General features: G+C 39.0%; 2 pseudogenes; one reads left to right on the top strand and one right to left on the bottom strand.

Moving 5' to 3' along the window:
- Positions 1-8,208: 8,208 nt before the first annotated feature.
- On the bottom strand, positions 8,209-9,262 carry LOC114095836 (E3 ubiquitin-protein ligase SH3RF1 pseudogene; annotated as a pseudogene).
- A 3,897-nt stretch (positions 9,263-13,159) lies between these two features.
- Positions 13,160-17,861, top strand: part of LOC114095837 (cTAGE family member 2-like) — a 29,639-nt pseudogene continuing 24,937 nt past the window's right edge.

Here is a 17,861-nt window from a genome sequence, read left to right as displayed (position 1 = left end):
GCCAAATGTTTGATAGATACCTTGGTAGGACACCTAATTGATTTTACACAGCCTCTCCAGTGCCAGCAGGCCAGATACTGCTTTGAGGTTGGCTTAGAGTCTTTTCTCTTCCTAAGGTTGCATGATGTTTGTCAGGATGAGGAGAAGGGTAACCAGTTTGTGTTCTGAAAAGAGGAGGCACATGGACATTCTGCAAGGTGAATTTCTTTGCTTTTGCCACTGTCCACATGTCTGGATGAAACTGGTGTCTCCATAAAGCAAGCATGAACCACCTGTATACTTACTTGGGGCATTCTGGAAAGCTGGGCCAGACATGTACGCAGTCAGAATCACAGTGACTGAGAGTGAATGCTTTGTAAACCCTGAGAGGCAAGTGGCTATCTGTACTCAGCCATGGTGACAAGCTGGATGTTCTGCTGTGATCTGGGCATTCTGAAGAGCCCATTATGAGGATTAAGATTTCTTTCATGACTTGGGAAGCATGGTCACAGGGAGGACAAGTAAAGTTCTTCCAAAGTGAAGTTCTAAATATGAACTTTCTCAGTAATGAGACTGGAGGAAAAATTTAAAACTAAAGTTGATATTGTGCATGTGCTTGTGGGTTGTAGCTTCCATCATGGATGTCCACAAATGTTAGGCCTTCTCTGCTGTGTAGGTGCTGGGAGTCATTTGGGTTTGAGCCATTCAGTTGGTTTTGGTTAATGAACAGGATGCTTTATTTTCCAGTGACCATTCTGGTTTTTAGGAAGCAGAAAAAGGCTCAGCATCAGTGCTATAGTGAATATTACTGTAAACATGTCAAGGTTATTTGGAGGAGTATAGATTTGATCTGAGGAATACATTCCATAGTTGACTTTAAATGGAATGAAGTTGTGGAAATAATTCTGATGTTCTTGAGAGAAAGTAGACAGTGTCACAAAGCTCTGACTTGTATGGCTTCAAGTTTTCCTGGACAGTGTAAGTCTTTTACTGACAGCTCTTCTATTACATTTGTTTTGGAAGAAGGTTGTGGCCCAGAGAGAGGAGTCAGAATCCAAGTCTCAGAGCATTGCTTTTGAGGGTCACTGGCAGGTTTTTTCCCACTGACTCACATGTTCTGAGAGTCCCTGCAGAAGGCCTAACACTGTGGAAACATGAAGTTGGTTTGACAGGATGAAGTGTTCCAAACCTGTGTGGGGTTTGAGGATCTTTAAGAGATCATAAGCTGTTCAGGAAGTCCATGCTTGAAGAGTTTGATTCGAGTTAAAGGCATGAAAGAGTTCACAAATCCCCAGTGTGTGAATGTTTATCTAGAAATTGCCATGAAAATGCTAGAATATTCTAGATGATATGAGCAGGTGTATGATCATAGATTTGTGTTCTTTTATGAGTTGTCAAAATAGAATACAGATAAAAACAATTGCTAAGAAATGTGCCTCAACTAGAGAGAATTCATCATATGTGAGACCAGTGATGCCCTCTTGCTTATTTTAAATTCTCGCTGTGTTCTTGAAATCATGATAAGCTCTTCATGTACTCTGACTCCTTATTTTTAAAAACAGCCTTATGAAGGTGGTATAATTTTTATGGTGTCTTTTTTAAGAGAAGGAAATTAAAACAAATAGAAAGGTAAGAACTGGTAAGTAGTTAGGCCAGGATTCTTTTTCAGAGGGTTCATTTATATAGAAAACATGCACTTAGCTATCTTACTATGCTGACTTTAAAGAAATTCATGAATGTCAGTCTGAAATCATTCCAAGGACATGTTAGAAACAGCTTATCCAGAGTCTTGGAGTTGTTTGTTCAGTATCTAAATCACTTTATCAGATTTACCCTTAGAATATTCCTTTTATGGAGAAGACAGTCTGGGTTTTATTTTGTGTTTATGTATTTATAATGTCCTTTTGTTATGAAAATATCTTTTGAGCACCAGTCCATATTCAGTTGGACTATGTGCATCCTGGATCCTGGTTATATCAAGCAGAAGCTTGAATGATTAATAAGGCTCAGTTCTCTAAATCACCCATCAGTTCTTATCCTGGTTCCTTCTTCTCTTTGGCAGTCACCTTTGGCGATTTCCAGAATGTATGGTTTTCATTAGATTGGAAGGTTAACAGAAAGAAAAAGGGAAAATGATTGATGAGAAGATAAAGCATCACACGTGTGCAGAATGGGGAGCCCAATGACTATAACCCAGATTAAAGGCAAAATGTGACACCCAGTGAAAGTGTTTATCTTTGTGCCTAAGCAGAAGCAGTGTAAATGAATATTGCATACCAGTGCAATTCTATATTTGCTTAACTGCATTATCAATTTGAGGCAAGCATTTTTCCCTGTCCCTTAAATGTTATTTATTTTTTTAATGTGGAACATTAAATTTTAATCTTAAAACATTTTATCTAGTCTTCAAATTATTAAATAAAAAGAATGATAAATTATGATTTTAGTAACAAGCCCTTTTTGCAAAATTCATCTACTGTCTCAAAAAAACAATAGAAAACCCATATATGATATTAGCTAATTATCTATTTACAGATGAAATTTTATACAAATTTATACTAGTAAACTAATAAAAGATATACTTCAATCATATAGCTTAAAATATAAAGAGAAGACAGGTGAAAATTAACTCAACGTGTAGTAGTCTTTATACATTTTAAAATTCGTATAAAATACAATAATTTATTAAAATAAAGAATATTATGACATATTGATGTCAACTTACACAGATGAAAGCTGGCATCAGCTTTTTTGCCTAACTTGTTTATTTCACCAAACTTCATATATTATATGGATATGCCAGTATTTTTTTTTACTTCAACACACAGGAACATAATGTACAGTGTTTTATAAAATCAGTGGTTAGCTTAGGAATGATTTTATTTTCAACCACATCCTACATTTTTTTAGTTGTTGATAGATCTTTATTTTATTTTTCATATATGGTGCTGAGAAACAAACCCAGGGCCTCATACATGCCAGTCAAGTTTGCTACCAGTGAGCTGCAGCCCCAGCCCCACATTCTACATCTTTTTAAGATGATGAGCCCTCTTGCTATTGGATGAAGTCTTTTCAGTTCATGTTTCTATTTCCAAGCATTAATTCTTAATTTTTTTTTAAATTTGTTGTTTCAGTACTTAGTTCCCATGGTAAAACTGTAGTAACTACCTCACTACCAGGCTGCTTTCCCTAGTTTTGTTCTCAGGACTCTGAAAACCCATAACTGTATGGCACCATAATGAAATTGGTGGAAGAGGCCAATGACAAAGAATGGATATAAATATAAAAAAGTAGGATGAGCTGGATCCTGCCACAATTGTAAGGTGTGGGCACACTGGCTCCCTCCAAGCCTTCCAGAGCTTCCACAGAACAGCTCCTGGGTAAACTCTTCCTTTCCTTCTGTCTGCTGAGAACACAAAGAGCATTTTTATTCATGACTCCTCTGATGGCTGATGGACATCTTAGCCAGGGAGGGAGCGAGTGTGCTCAGCAGACCTTGGTCAGGAGTGGCTTTGGGAGTGACTGATGGCAAGATTAATGTTGCCTACTTTCCAACCAATGAATTGATCTGCTTCTGTTATAAAATTAAATATTATTTCTGAATACATTTCTAATCAATGATTTGAAATCATCACTTTATTGGTTTCATTATAGGAAAATTAAAAACCTATAAAGTTGAGGATTAAGTCTTTAGGTTGACTCATGATCAAACTAGAAAGAAAGAATCACTAACTTTTTTTTCTTGAGTTTTTCCTCCCTACCATAGGCCCTTACTGATACTGACTGAGTTGTATGTTTAGTTTTCCAATGAGGAAAACCCAAGTTAGAGTACCAACATTTCTGTCTTAAGGAAGCAAAATGTAATGATGGGGAACATGGGTGAGAGAAGGAAGATGCATTCTACAGCACAATGAATCTCTTGGCTTAAGTAGGAGATAATACAGCTTCTCCTTGGCTCTTATTTCATAAATTAATTTCTTAAAATCATAATCCAAAGAGTTTATCTATTACAAGAAAATTTCAGTTTTAAAGAATCAAATACATTAGCTAAGCCTTGTAAACAAGTGTCCATTTTAGTTATACATTGTAAAGACAAGTCCCATTTGTTTATTCTTGTATTTAACTCTTGGGCTATGGGCATCCTATTAAGGAATTTGGAGCCAGACCCCACAATATGTAGATCGGAGCCAACTTTTTCTTCTATTAGGCACAGAGTCTCTGATTTGATATCAAGCTCTTTGATCCATTTTGAGTTAACTTTTGTGCATGGCGAGAGAAAGGGGTTCAGCTTCATTTTGTTGCATATGGATTTCCAGTTTTCCCAGCACCATTTGTTGAAGATGCTATCCTTCCTCCATTGCATGCTTTTAGCCCCTTTATCAAATATAAGAAAGTTGTAATTTCGTGGATTAGTCTCTGTGTCCTCTATTCTGTACCATTGGTCCACCTGCCTGTTTTGGTACCAGTACCACGCTGTTTTTGTTACTATTGCTTTGTAGTACAGTTTGAACTCTGGTATCACTATACCTCCAGATTCACACTTCCTGCTTAGAATTGCTTTTGCTATTCTGGGTCTTTTGTTTTTCCATATGAATTTCATGATAGCTTTATCTATTTCTACAAGAAATGCCATTGGGATTTTGATTGGCATTGCGTTGAACCTGTAGAGAACTTTGGGTAATATCACCATTTTGATGATGTTAGTTCTGCCTATCCATGAACAGGGTACATTTTTCCATATTCTAAGTTCTTCTATCTCTCTCTTTAGGGTTCTGTAGTTTTCATTGTATAAATCTTTCACCTCTTTTGTTAGGTTAATTCCCAAGTATTTTTTTTTTTTGAGGATATTGTGAATCGGGTGGTTTTCCTCATTTCCATTTCAGAAGTTTTGTCACTGATATACAGAAATGCCTTTGATTTATGCATGTTGATTTTATATCCTGCCACTTTGCTGAATTCATTTATTAATTCTAGTAGTTTTTTTGTAGACCCTTTTGGGTCTTCTAGGTATAGGATCATGTCAACTGCAAATAATGATATTTTAAGTTCTTCTTTTCCTACTTTTATGCCTTTAATTTCTTTTGTCTGTCTAATTGCTCTGGCTAGTATTTCAAGGACTAAATTTAATGGAAGTGGTGAGAGAGGGCATCCCTGTCTTGTTCCAGATTTTAGAGGGAATGCCTTCAGTTTTTCTCCATTTAGAATGATGCTAGCCTGAGGCTTAGCATATATAGCTTTTACAATGTTGAGGTATGTTCCTGTTATCCCTAGTTTTTCTAGTGTTTTGAACATAAAGGGATGCTGTACTTTGGACGCCCATAGCCCAAGAGTTAAATACAAGAATAAACAAATGGGACTTACTTAAACTAAAAAGTTTTTTTCTCAGCAAGAGAAACAATAAGAGAGGTAAATAAGGAACCTACATCCTGGGAACAAATTTTTACTCCTCACACTTCAGATAGAGCCCTAATATCCAGAATATACAAAGAACTCAAAAAATTAAACAATAAGATAACAAATAACCCAATCAACAAATGGGCCAAGGATCTGAACAGACACTTCTCAGAGGAGGACATACAATCAATCAATAAGTACGTGAAAAAATGCTCACCATCTCTAGCAGTCAGAGAAATGCAAATCAAAACCACCCTAAGATACCATCTCACTCCAGTAAGATTGGCAGCCATTATGAAGTCAAACAACAATAAGTGTTGGCGAGGATATGGGTAAAAGGGTACACTTGTACATTGCTGGTGGGACTGCAAATTGGTGCGGCCAATTTGGAAAGCAGTATGGATATTCCTGGGAAAGCTGGGAATGGAACCACCATTTGACCCAGCTATTGCCCTTCTTGGACTATTCCCTGAAGACCTTAAAAGAGCATACTATAGGGATTCTGCCACATCAATGATCATAGCAGCACAATTCACAATAGCTAGACTATGGAACCAACCTAGATGCCCTTCAATAGATGAATGGATTTAAAAAATGTGGCATTTATACACAATGGAGTATTACACAGCACTAAAAAATGACAAAATCACGGAATTTGCAGGGAAATGGATGGCATTAGAGCAGATTATGCTAAGTGAAGCTAGCCAATCCTTAAAAAATAAATGCCAAATGTCTTCTTTGATATAAGGAAAGCAACTAAGAACAGAGCAGGGAGGAATAGCATGAGGAAAAGATTAACATTAAACAGAGACGAGTGGTGTGAGGAAAGGGAGAGAGAAGTGAAATTGTATGGAAATGGAAATAGACCCTCAATGTTACACAAAATTACATATAAAAGGTTGTGAGGGGAAAAGTGGGGGGGACAAGGGAGAGAATTGAACAACAGCAGATGAGGTAGAGAGGGAAGATGGGAGGGGAGGGGAGGGGGGGTAGTAGTGGATAGGAAAGGTAGCAGAATACAACAGTCACTAATATGGCATTATGGAAAAATGTGGATGTGTAACCGATGTGATTCTGCAACTTGTATTTGGGGTAAAAATGGGAGTTCATAACCCACTTGAATCAAATGTATGAAAGATGATATATCATGAGTTATGTAATGTTTTGAACAACCAATAAAAAAAATAAAATTACATAAAATATAAAAAAAGTAAAGACAAAACAAAATAAACAAATACAAAAATGGTTACTTAGCAAAAGTACACCTTACAATCCCAACTGAGTGGTGAAACCCAGACACCTGCTTCACTCTGCTGGCTAGTGTGGCTGTGCTAAGACTCAGGAGCCACACACCAACCCTCTGCTCAGCTCCTGACCTTCGGGAAATCCACACATGTGCTCTTTCCATCAGACTTCTTTGTGCTCTTCATTTTTGTGATGTGATTTCAAGTCCTCAGTGTTTATTTCCTCTGATGTTTTCCACAATGCCTCCTTGGGAAAAGCCCAGTTTTCCCATAGTGTTGTAATGTGCCTTTGGACCAGCCATCCTCTCACTTTTTATGAACAAACATAATATCTCCTTCAAGTCCCCAAGTTCTGCCTCACTTTGGGGAGGATAGAAAACCACCACCTAGGTGAACAGGCTAGATTCATTCATGACAGGACCCAGTGAGGAACATGCTTGATGAGGAGGTGCAGCAATGGGCCTGCAAAGTCCAGGGAGCTAGTCTTCAGATGGAAAGCTTCTTGGTTCAGGGCTGTTCCTGCTGGTGCTACAGTGACTGGGCCATTCCCATCCATGGGGCTGTAGCCGGCCCTGCCATGGCCTCCCTCCAAATGGTAGCTCAGGACCCATGGCTCCCTGTAGGGGTGACTCATCACCATTTAGCCCTGCTTCCAGCTCCACTTCAACTTCAGCAATGCTGGAGGAGATACTCAGGGCTTCCATTTGGTGGCAGAACCAGAAGGCAGCTTCAGTAACCCTGTTATTCTATTTTACTGTCCTTGTCAAGTTTCCTTGCTGAACTGCTCCCACGAGCTGATGAAGAATCAGGTGGAGTTGTGGGATGTCCAGGGAGAATGGTCACTGTCTAGCCACTGGGCTTGGTTTCATGAGAGGCAGCGATGATACTTGGGGAGGTCAATTAAGTGTCTGAAGCACAGGCCAGTGAGGTACTGGCTTGACTGAAACTGACAGCAGCAGCATGGGCAGCAGAGCCTGCCATTGGTGGCAGAGGCTGTGGGGAGGCCAGCAAATGGTGGGACAGGCCCAAAAATGCTGGTAGCATTCTAAACCTGGATGGGCATCAGTGCTCCTGTTTGGTATTCTTGATTATGTGCCACAACTGCCATCACTGCATTGCAGGCCTGGTTGACTGTAATCTGCCCAGGAAGGTGCAACAGGACCTTAGTTTGACCACTTATTTGGTTGTGAGCTGCTGACACTATAGCTGGAGAGACAACCATGGGTGTAGCAGCCACACCATTTCTCTGGAGCTTCTGGGAAGGCCCTCCTGCAGTGGAGGACTGACCTTTGTCATCCCCTAACTTGTCTGACCCACAGTAGATATAGGAAATTTAGCATGGGTAGCATTTATCACTTCCCTTCTGACAGATGCCACATAATTGCCAAGGAAAACCCCAATCTCAGTGGTATGCATTGACATCCCTTTGAACCAGCTATTCTGGCAATGATCAAACACTAAAATCAGCTCCCCTATTCCCAGTTCTAGCTCGTCTGCTTTCTGGGAGTCTATGGGTGGATAGCCACATACACACTGGGTGAGTCTGAGTTTGAAAATGTGCAATCTGTACAGTGGATCCATGGGTCCCATTTCAGCAGCAGGAACACCAACAGTAGTGTGGAGATGAGGACAATGACAGCCAGGATATGTGGTGGTAGAGGGGAGGATTCATAGTTCCAAGGGCAGCTGGAGGGGGCACATCTAACAGGAAAATGAATGAGGAGCCAGTTGTCACTGAGCTGCTTGGGAATGAGGTCACAGTTAACTCAGTGGTATTCATATGAATTTGAGAAGGGACATTGCAGGAATTCCAGACAGTTCACTGATTCTCGCAGCAGCTGTGGGGTTGCTGGATCTGATGAGGACAGGAGGGCTAATCTCCATGGAGTGGCAGTTCTGGGATGTATGGGAAGACTTCTTTGCCATGGTGAGGGAAGTGAAGGAGTGCCACTTTTCATTGTTCTTCTTGGTGTCAGAGAGCTTTGGGGCAGTGCTGCTCTGGACTGTTGCTGAGGGACATTCTCCGCCATCAACTTCTGGCAGGGGATGCTTATCCCATTCCATCAGCTGTTTAGCAGCTGAGTTAAACTCAATGTGGGAAATCAGAAATATGCCTACTTTCTCTGCCAACATTCCTTCAGCCAAGTTTTCATCCACTCTGGGTATCACAGTCAGAAAAAATATCCTTTGCAAACAGAAGGCAATCTTTTTCTACTTCTTTGTCTTGTACTTAAAAGTCATAAAGTTCTTTGCACTAAGGTGGGGGTGGAGGTAATGGTTGAACAATGTGCAAAAATTGGTGGGGGAAGAGCCATGGGTCCCCCTGACTTGCCCAAGTTACCAGATTTCATCAACTTGTCGCAAAATGATGATGTCATTTTGGTGAATTTGAAGTCACCAGGTTCCTTTCCCTCATAGTTATATAATGCTTTGGCACATGGTAACTGAGGTGTACCCCTTACTGGGGGACTCCAGGCTTGCACCTGAGGCTGCTGTCCATACTGGAAACCCTGTAAATCATTTGTGCTACAATAAGCCATAGTGCTGCCCTGAGCTGTGAATGCATTTGTGCAGTTGGTCCCACTGCCCCCACCAGGGCTAGGTTTCCAAGGCCTTTGCTTGATGCTCTCCAGAATCCTGTCCATCAGGATGTCACTGGGATACTCCTCAACACCAGAGTCAACAAGGGTCCTCCACTCAGAACAACTGAGGGAACCTAGAATCCCCAGCAAACATCACTTGCAAAACTTGTGCTGGCAAGACAAAACTTTTGCAGAAGCATCCAGGTACTCTAGACACACAGGACATTCCAAAGGATCCAAGAAGGCAGATTCATCCATCTTGATTTACTGTGCTGAGAAAGAGTCTTCAGAAATGTCCATAGTTGTGTGTAGCTATTAAAATGTTTTGTGTAACATGCATTTCAGACTTTGCTCTTGTGCCTTGAGTACTCCCCTTTGTTTTTAGGCCCTTGTGCAGCCCAGTCTTACCCACTGTTAGCTGTGTCTCTGATGCCACGATGCCCTCAAGACTCTTCTATGCTGCCCCCCTTCATGCACACACACAAGTATGTCACTGCCTCCCACTTGCCAACCTTAAGTGTTATTTTTTAAATCAACAGAATGCTTGGTAGGTTTGAAACCAATATGTGAGAATTGGAAAATCCAACTTTTATGCCTGGCTTGATTATTTTGTGACTATGTGACTTTAGGAAAGTGACATAACTTCTTTGTTTTCTTATTCTCTGGTGGTAGAAAGAGTCCCTGTTGTAGAGAACAACAGGAACTACAGACAAAGCTACAGTGCAGTGCATGTTAGGATATAAACTCTAGACATGGCATGCTCTTAAACAAGAGCAGTAATGACAGTGTCTTGTGGTGATGGGCAGCTGACAGTGCAGAAATAGCAAGCACCATCACTCTTTCTGTGACAGCAGCTGGAAGACACCAAGGTAGATGGGCCTGGATGCTTGACATTCGTGAAATATTTATGCCTCTCCCACTTTCCTTGCAGAACATCTCCCAGGACTTGTCCATCTGTACCTTTGTGCTAGAGCAGTTCCTCCTGGTGCAGAACTTGCAGGAGATGCTGGCTAACATGGTGGAGAAGCTGGAAGGGGCAAATACACTTTAGACTGGAGTTTTTTAGTGTGTTCAGCTGCTGTTGGATGGTGGCTCTTACAGGTATTGGAAATCATGTTTGTGGAGATAAGTCAATGACTTTAACTTGTGACTCCCTTGGGGTTGACCTTCTGCTTTACCCAGCACCCCATCATATCTTGAACATGAAAACAGAAATCCAAGTGCAATGTGATCTGTGCGGCTGCCTGTTGTGCTCATGGAAACAGCCTTTCTTGGGCATCTGTGTATCTCCCTGCATCTTCAGAGGTTTGTTCCTGTTTTGACCAGTTGTTTTGTGCATGGATCTTTGTTGTATACCATTATTTATTGTCAAATACTGTTAACTGTGTGGTTATGTTTTAAGCTGTTGTTTGATGAGGAAAATTTCATGGCACTGTTACATACTTTAGATATTGAAATCATGGTGATATGGTTTTAAGGAATTGTAAATTTGCAAATAGCTAATAATTTTCTTTTGAAAATTAAGACTTTTATTTCTGTCTTCAAATGCAGATATTTTCCTTCAAAAATCTATCTGGTTATTTTAATTACTTTCCATGTGACAAACTCTTACTGACTGGGTAGTACCCATTGGTAACAAATTCATTGTTTAGAATTAAGGAGAAGGGTAAATGGTCACATTTTTTGGTCTTCTCTATAATTTTTAAGGGCATTATAAGTGCTGCACTGTTGTGTAGTTTAATAAACTGGAGTATTTCCTGGAGTAGAACCAATTGCTATCATTGTTGAATTATTATTCTAGTTGAGATCAGAATAGAGATTAATAATACATGGTTCCAAAAAAATGAATGATTAATTGTGTTGTAACATATAGTTTTACACATGTACAAAACTTATAGCTCTATATTTTAAAATATATTAGCATCACAGCTTAGGACTTTTAATCAGGCTGTGAATGAATTCTAAATTAAATTTTAACATGCATAATTTGATGAAAACTTAAGATAGGAAAGAGATGCATTTCATGGAGCTGGATCTTTCTTTCAGATGCTAGTATTTCTTAGGAAGAAAACACTGTCAAATAGCTCAAGGGAAAAATGTATGAGTTTTTAGGGGTGAGAAAGATTCTTATTTAAGCAGTTTTGATGATACCCAGGAGATATTCAAAATATTTTACAACTGCTTTGGCATAAATACCAGTGAATCAGAGTGGCTGGCAGCCAGAGTACTGGAGGTTGGGTGGTCTGAGTGATTTGTGTAGGGTTCTTGGAGGACCCCTGGGGAGGTCCGCTGATGTACACCAAGAAGGATAGTTATTTTCTACTGTAAAAATCATGAGAGCTGATTTTCCCTCCGTTTATATTTGATTAATGGATGCTGCTGGAACTTACAATAGCCATCTTTCAGATTCCCTAGATGCCAATATCATCTCTCCTTGAGTCTTCTTCTGTCTCCTTCAAACTCCTTATGGTACTTTGATGGTGGGAATCCTTTGTCAAGCAAATTGACATCTCTCAGTTAACAATTTATACACAGTACCTTCTCTGGAATGAAGATTCCCCATTTCCTAGGGTAACATGTGGCAAAAAGGAAACACTAATCTTTTTTTTTTTTTTTTTTTTTGGGGGGGGGAGCAGAATACCAGGGATTGAACTCAAGGGCACTCAACCACTGAGACACATCCCCAGCCCTAGTTTGTATTTTATTTAGAGACACAGTCTCACTGAGTTGCTTAGCGTCTTGCTTTTTGCTGAAGCTGGCTTTGAATCACAATACTCTGTCTTAGCTCCTGAGCTGCTGGGATTAGAGGCATACACCACCACACAGAGCTTACCATTTTCTAAGTATAGGTGCTACTGATTTCCTACAAGACAATGCATACCTTTTATAAAGCAAAATTTTCAGTACTAGAATTTTGGTAGGAAATGAAATTATAAGTTGTAGAAAAGTGCACAAATAGCTGTTTCTGAACTCTGGAAATATTCAAGAATTGCATGGGGTACTGCATCTGTCATCATCATCTCTGGTGATCTGGAGAATGATTATATGAATGGTGCAAAACTTTCTTAAATTTAAATAAGTTGTAAGACCAGGGGCCCTTTCCACAGAGTGGAAAGTCTCAAAGGTAATTACCCCAGACTTCAATTTTTAGCTGGGTGTGGTTCAGTATCTTATTACTATTTGATATGCTATCAAAGTTTCTTTGCCATTTCAAAATTATATAATTCTTCAAAGAGAAATTATTTTTAAGAATTCTTCCTTTTTTTCCCCTCTAGTTAAAAACGGGTAAAGGAGAGTGGAAATGAATGGAACAACATTTGATGTCTGTTCTGTCTGTCCATTTAATTATGAGAATAACTCTATTAGTGAATATTATTATTAGCATTACTAAAGTGTGATTGAGCTGCATGTTCAGATGAGGAAAAGGCTCAGGAAGTTGATTTGAAAGTAGGTAGATTGATACAGGTGCAGTAGATGCAAAGAAGCTACTCTCATTTAGTGGCTTTTACATCCAAACAAAAACAACTCTGGAAAGTTAAGAGGAATCTGCAGCCTGGTTTCTGTGTATTTCACTTGATGGATAACTGCTTCTATTGGGGTATAGAACTAAAGACAATCGTTTGAGTCCCAGAACTGTTGCTTTTTAGTGGTATGCATTGACCAGTAATCTCTCTGAAACTTAGTATGATTTGTGTTGCTATAATTAAATATCACCCTTAGTAAGTTATAGGAAAAAAATACATTTATTTAGCTCTTGGCTCTGGAAGTTAAAGAGCATGCTTCTGGCATCTGTGGAGTCCTACTGGGTTATAAGGTGGTAGAAGATAGCACATGGTGTGGTGTCAGAGGGAATAGCCAAAGTAGCCTTAGTGTGATGGAGGGGCATCGGCTGCCCCTCACCCCTACATGGGGTGGTCCTGGAAGAAGTAAGCAGGGTTGTGGTGTGCATTGTTGGAAGACATGGAAACACACCCTATTCCTTATGGCTGTCTGTGGGAGTTGGTGATATGTACAGCTATTGGGTTTTTTGTTGTTCTTTTGTTTATGTGGAGAAGTTATCAGTCTCTGAGAAGCAGGTATTGCATAAGAAGAGAAAAAAGCTTGCTCTAAAACACTCTGGATTCAATGAAGAAAAATGTGATCTACTTGAAAAAGTTATCCTTGTTCAAAAAGAGTATGAAGGCTTAGAGTCATATTTAAAGGATGATATTGTGGTGAAGGAGTCAATAGAAGCAGAAAATTTGGAGGCAATTTATGAAAACTTGGATAGGTTGGTATTTAAACTTGAGGATGAAATACTCTTTCTAGAAAAAAGAGCTAAAAGAAGAGAAAACTAAACATTCTCAACTGGATGAATTGATGGTGGATATATCAAAAAGGATTAAGTTCCTAGAAGATGAATCAAAGTCCCTCAGATCACAAATACCTGATGATAAAACAACCTTGAGACTATTTCAAATGAATGAAGGAGGATTAAAGGAAGCAATGAAAGAGGTTTTGAATGAAAATTCCCAACTTCAAGAAAGTCAGAAACAGCTTTTACAAGAAGTTGAAGTATGGAAAGAAAAAGCAAATGGTCTTAATAAACAGAAAATGACATTTGAACACTCTAAAGTACATGCAGAACAAGTTCTAAGAGATAAAGAAAATCACATTAAGTCTCTGACTGAACACTTGCTGCAGATGAAAGCTTGGGCTTCTGTGGTTGGAGAAGACCTAACAGATGATGGTAACTTGGAATTGGAAATGAAGAGTGTTGGTGCTCACTTAGAGGGTCAGCCAAAAGGAGATTTGAAGGGATGATTTTATGCTTCTAAGTTAAAGACCTCTTTTAAAACCTTAGAAGGAGAACAAAATCAGGGCTGGGGATATGGCTCAAGTGGTAATGCACTTGCCTGGCATGCGCGGGGTGCTGGGTTCGATACTCAGCACCACATAAAGTAAAATAAAGATGTTGTGTCCACCAAAAACTGAAAAATAAATATTTAAAAAATTCTCTCTCTCTCTCCCTCTCTCTCTCTCTCTCTCTCTCTCTCTCTCTCTCTCTTTCAAAAAATAAATAAATAAAATTTTTACTTTATTTTCTGAATTCATTTAAACAAAGGAAGACCTTATAGAGAATATTAAAAATATTAAGACAGAGCAAGCATCTTTGCAGTCAAAAAATTCACAATTTAAAAGTGAGAATCAGAATCTGCAGCAGCAACTTAAAGTCATAATTGAACTATATCAAGAAAATGTAATGAAACTCCAAAGGAAATAAATAGTAGAGGAAAATTACCAGGTAGAGAGAGAGGAGACACTTCCAAAATGGAGGAAAACATCAGCTATGTGACTAAACAGCTGGAGAACTTCAGAAGCCAAGTCAAAGATCTTGAAGAAGAATTGGAGAGAACCATTCATTCTAATCGGGGGCTGATTATGTACTATGAGAAAAAAGCATATGATAATGAGTTGGCAGTTCAGAGTGCTGAAAGATACCTCAATGATTTAAGGAAACAAAATGCCCACAACAGACAAAACTTAACTTAAAATGAGTTTGAATTTAAGCTTGTAGAAAAAGACCCTTCTGCACTTGATGATTCAGATACAGCTTTTGGCAGAGAGAATTCCCCAAATGGTCCCTCACCATTGGTTTGACCTTCATCTGAAGTGAGAGATCCTCTTTTGGAAAAGAAGTGTCCACTCAGACTCTTACCTTTGCTTCCAAGGATAGGAGGAAGAGGCTGAAGAGGCTCAGAGGATTCTCTGGACCCTCAGATTATCAATGAAAGAAGAGAATCAGGCTATGAAGGGATAAGTGATCCTCAGAGAGTGTCTTATAACATTGGGTCCCTGTCAACTCCATGGGAACAGAACCCTAAGTTGATGATGGCTCCACCAGTCCAACCATATTCTGATCTACATATTACTCTACTAAGGCAAGATGGATGTTATTCCAATTATAGTAGACCATTTGGACAAACAGAACTCAGAAGTTCTACTATTTTGCCTTTGGATAAAATGGATGGGCCTATGTCTTCAGAAATGGAATCCAGTAGAAATGATACCAAAGTTGATCTTGGTGATTCCAATGTGCCTAATTTATCTCTCCCTGCTGAAAGTGAAGCAACTGGCTCTGGCTTTGCTTTCTCACCTTTCCCTCCAATCAGAGGTCCATTGTTTCCAGGTAATCCAAGGAATGAGTTCATGATAAGAGTAACTTTTTTCCTCCACCTCCTCCAGGAAACATATATGGAGCATTTCAACAATATTTTCCACTGGGCCCACCATCCACTCCATTCCCAATGGGATTGTGGTGTTTTCCTCATTATCTCCCCCGTGAAGAGCTGTATTTCCCCCCTCCCTCTCCCACATTCTGAAAGTAGAAGTGAGTTCCTTTCAGGGTTGATTCCACTTTCAAATGAGCCTGCTACTGAACATCCAGAAGCACAACAATAATCCTGACAATATTTTGTACCTGCCTTCAAAAGTACTTTATCTCTCATTTTTAGTTTAACTACTTTTACTCAAGTGATTATACTTTTGCTCCAATTGAAGCTTAATGGAATTACAATTATTAGAATAACATTTTGTAAATAAAGATGGTTTAAATATGAATCTTATTAGTCAATTATTTGCATTTTATTTTATTCTAGATAGTGTAACTTAATTTGATTAATTTACTATTACATAAGCAACAATGGGAATAATATATACATAATCTTGCAGTCAGGGATATTTTAAAATCTAAACAAAGCTTTTGCCTCGATATAATTAAATGTACTTATTATGATTGTAGCAAATGTGAACATAACTGTATGCTTATTGAAAAATTTTAATTGATTTACAGTTTTATTTGCCATTGATAATAATAATTAAAATCAGGTAGTTTTTCCATAAAAGAAGAATAACTAGAGCATATTAAGAGTAAAGAAGAAAACACAACTATGTCGTGTAAATAGGAGATTTCAAATGTAAAAAAAAAATCAGTTCTCAGAAAACTTTTCAAAATTGGAAACCACAATTTAAGTTCACTCAGCCCCCATTGTCCCTTATATCCTTTATTTTATGCCATTTTTATAAAATTAAGAGTTGTATTGTGCTCTGAGTTAGGTCCCCTTTTTTTTTTTTTTATTGGTTGTTCAAAACATTACACAGCTCATGACATATCATCTTCCATACATTTGATTCAAGTGGGTTATGAACTCCCATTTTTTACCCCAAATACAAGTTGCAGAATCACATCGGTTACACATCCACATTTTTACATAATACCATATTAGTGACTGTTGTATTCTGCTACCTTTCCTATCCCCTACTATCCCCCCTCCCCTTCCCTCTCATCTTCCCTCTCTACCCCATCTGCTGTTGTTTAATTCTCTCCCTTGTTTTTTTTTTCCCCCTTTCCCCTCACAAACTCTTATATGTAATTTTGTGTAACAATGAGGGTCTCCTTCCATTTCCATAGTTTCCCTTCTCTCTCCCTTTCTCTCCCCCCACTCGTCTCTGTTTAATGTTAATCTTTTCCTCATGCTCTTCTTCCCTGTTCTGATCTTAGTTGCTCTCTTTATATCAAAGAAGACATTTGGCATTTGTTTTTTAAGGATTGGCTAGCTTCACTTAGCATAATCTGCTCTAATGCCATCCATTTCCCTGCAAAATCCATGATTTTGTCATTTTTTAGTGCTGCGTAATACTCCATTGTGTATAAATGCCACAGTTTTTTAATCCATTCATCTATTGAAGGGCATCTGGGTTGATTCCAAAGTCTAGCTATTGTGAATTGTGCTGCCATGATCATTGATGTGGCAGTATCCCTATAGTATGCTCTTTTAAGGTCCTCAGGGAATAGACCGAGAAGGGCGATAGCTGGGTCAAATGGTGGTTCCATTCCCAGCTTTCCTAGGAATCTCCATACTGCTTTCCATATTGGCCGCACCAGTTTGCAGTTCCACCAGCAATGTACAAGTGTACCCTTTTCCCCACATCCTCGCCAGCACTTATTGTTGCTTGACTTCATAATGGCTGCCAATCTTACTGGAGTGAGATGGTATCTTAGGGTGGTTTTGATTTGCATTTCTCTGACTGCTAGAGATGGTGAGCATTTTTTCATGTACTTATTGATAGATTGTATGTCCTCCTCTGAGAAGTGTCTGTTCAGGTCCTTCGCCCATTTGTTGATAGGGTTGTTTGTTATCTTGTTGTTTAATTTTTTGAGTTCTTTGTATATTCTGGATATTAGGGCTCTATCTGAAGTGTGAGGAGTAAAGATTTGTTCCCAGGATGTAGGTTCCCTATTTACCTCTCTTATTGTTTCTCTTGCTGAGAAAAAACTTTTTAGTTTGACTAAGTCCCATTTGTTGATTCTAGTTATTAACTTTTGTGCTATGGGCGTCCTATTAAGGAATTTGGAGCCCGACCCCACAATGTGTAGATTGAAGCCAACTTTTTCTTCTATCAGGTGCAGAGTCTCTGATTTGATATCTAGGTCCTTGATCCATTTTGAATTTACTTTTGTGCATGGCGAGAGAAAGGGGTTCAGTTTCATTTTGTTGCATATGGATTTCCAGTTTTCCCAGCACCATTTGTTGAAGATGCTATCCTTTCTCCATTGCATGCTTTTAGCGCCTTTATCAAATATAAGAAAGTTGTAATTTTGTGGATTGGTCTCTGTGTCCTC

This window comes from Marmota flaviventris, chromosome 3, assembly GCF_047511675.1.
Source record: "Marmota flaviventris isolate mMarFla1 chromosome 3, mMarFla1.hap1, whole genome shotgun sequence".
In the NCBI taxonomy this organism is placed as follows: domain Eukaryota; kingdom Metazoa; phylum Chordata; class Mammalia; order Rodentia; family Sciuridae; genus Marmota; species Marmota flaviventris.
This window is presented reverse-complemented; position numbering and strand designations above follow the sequence as displayed.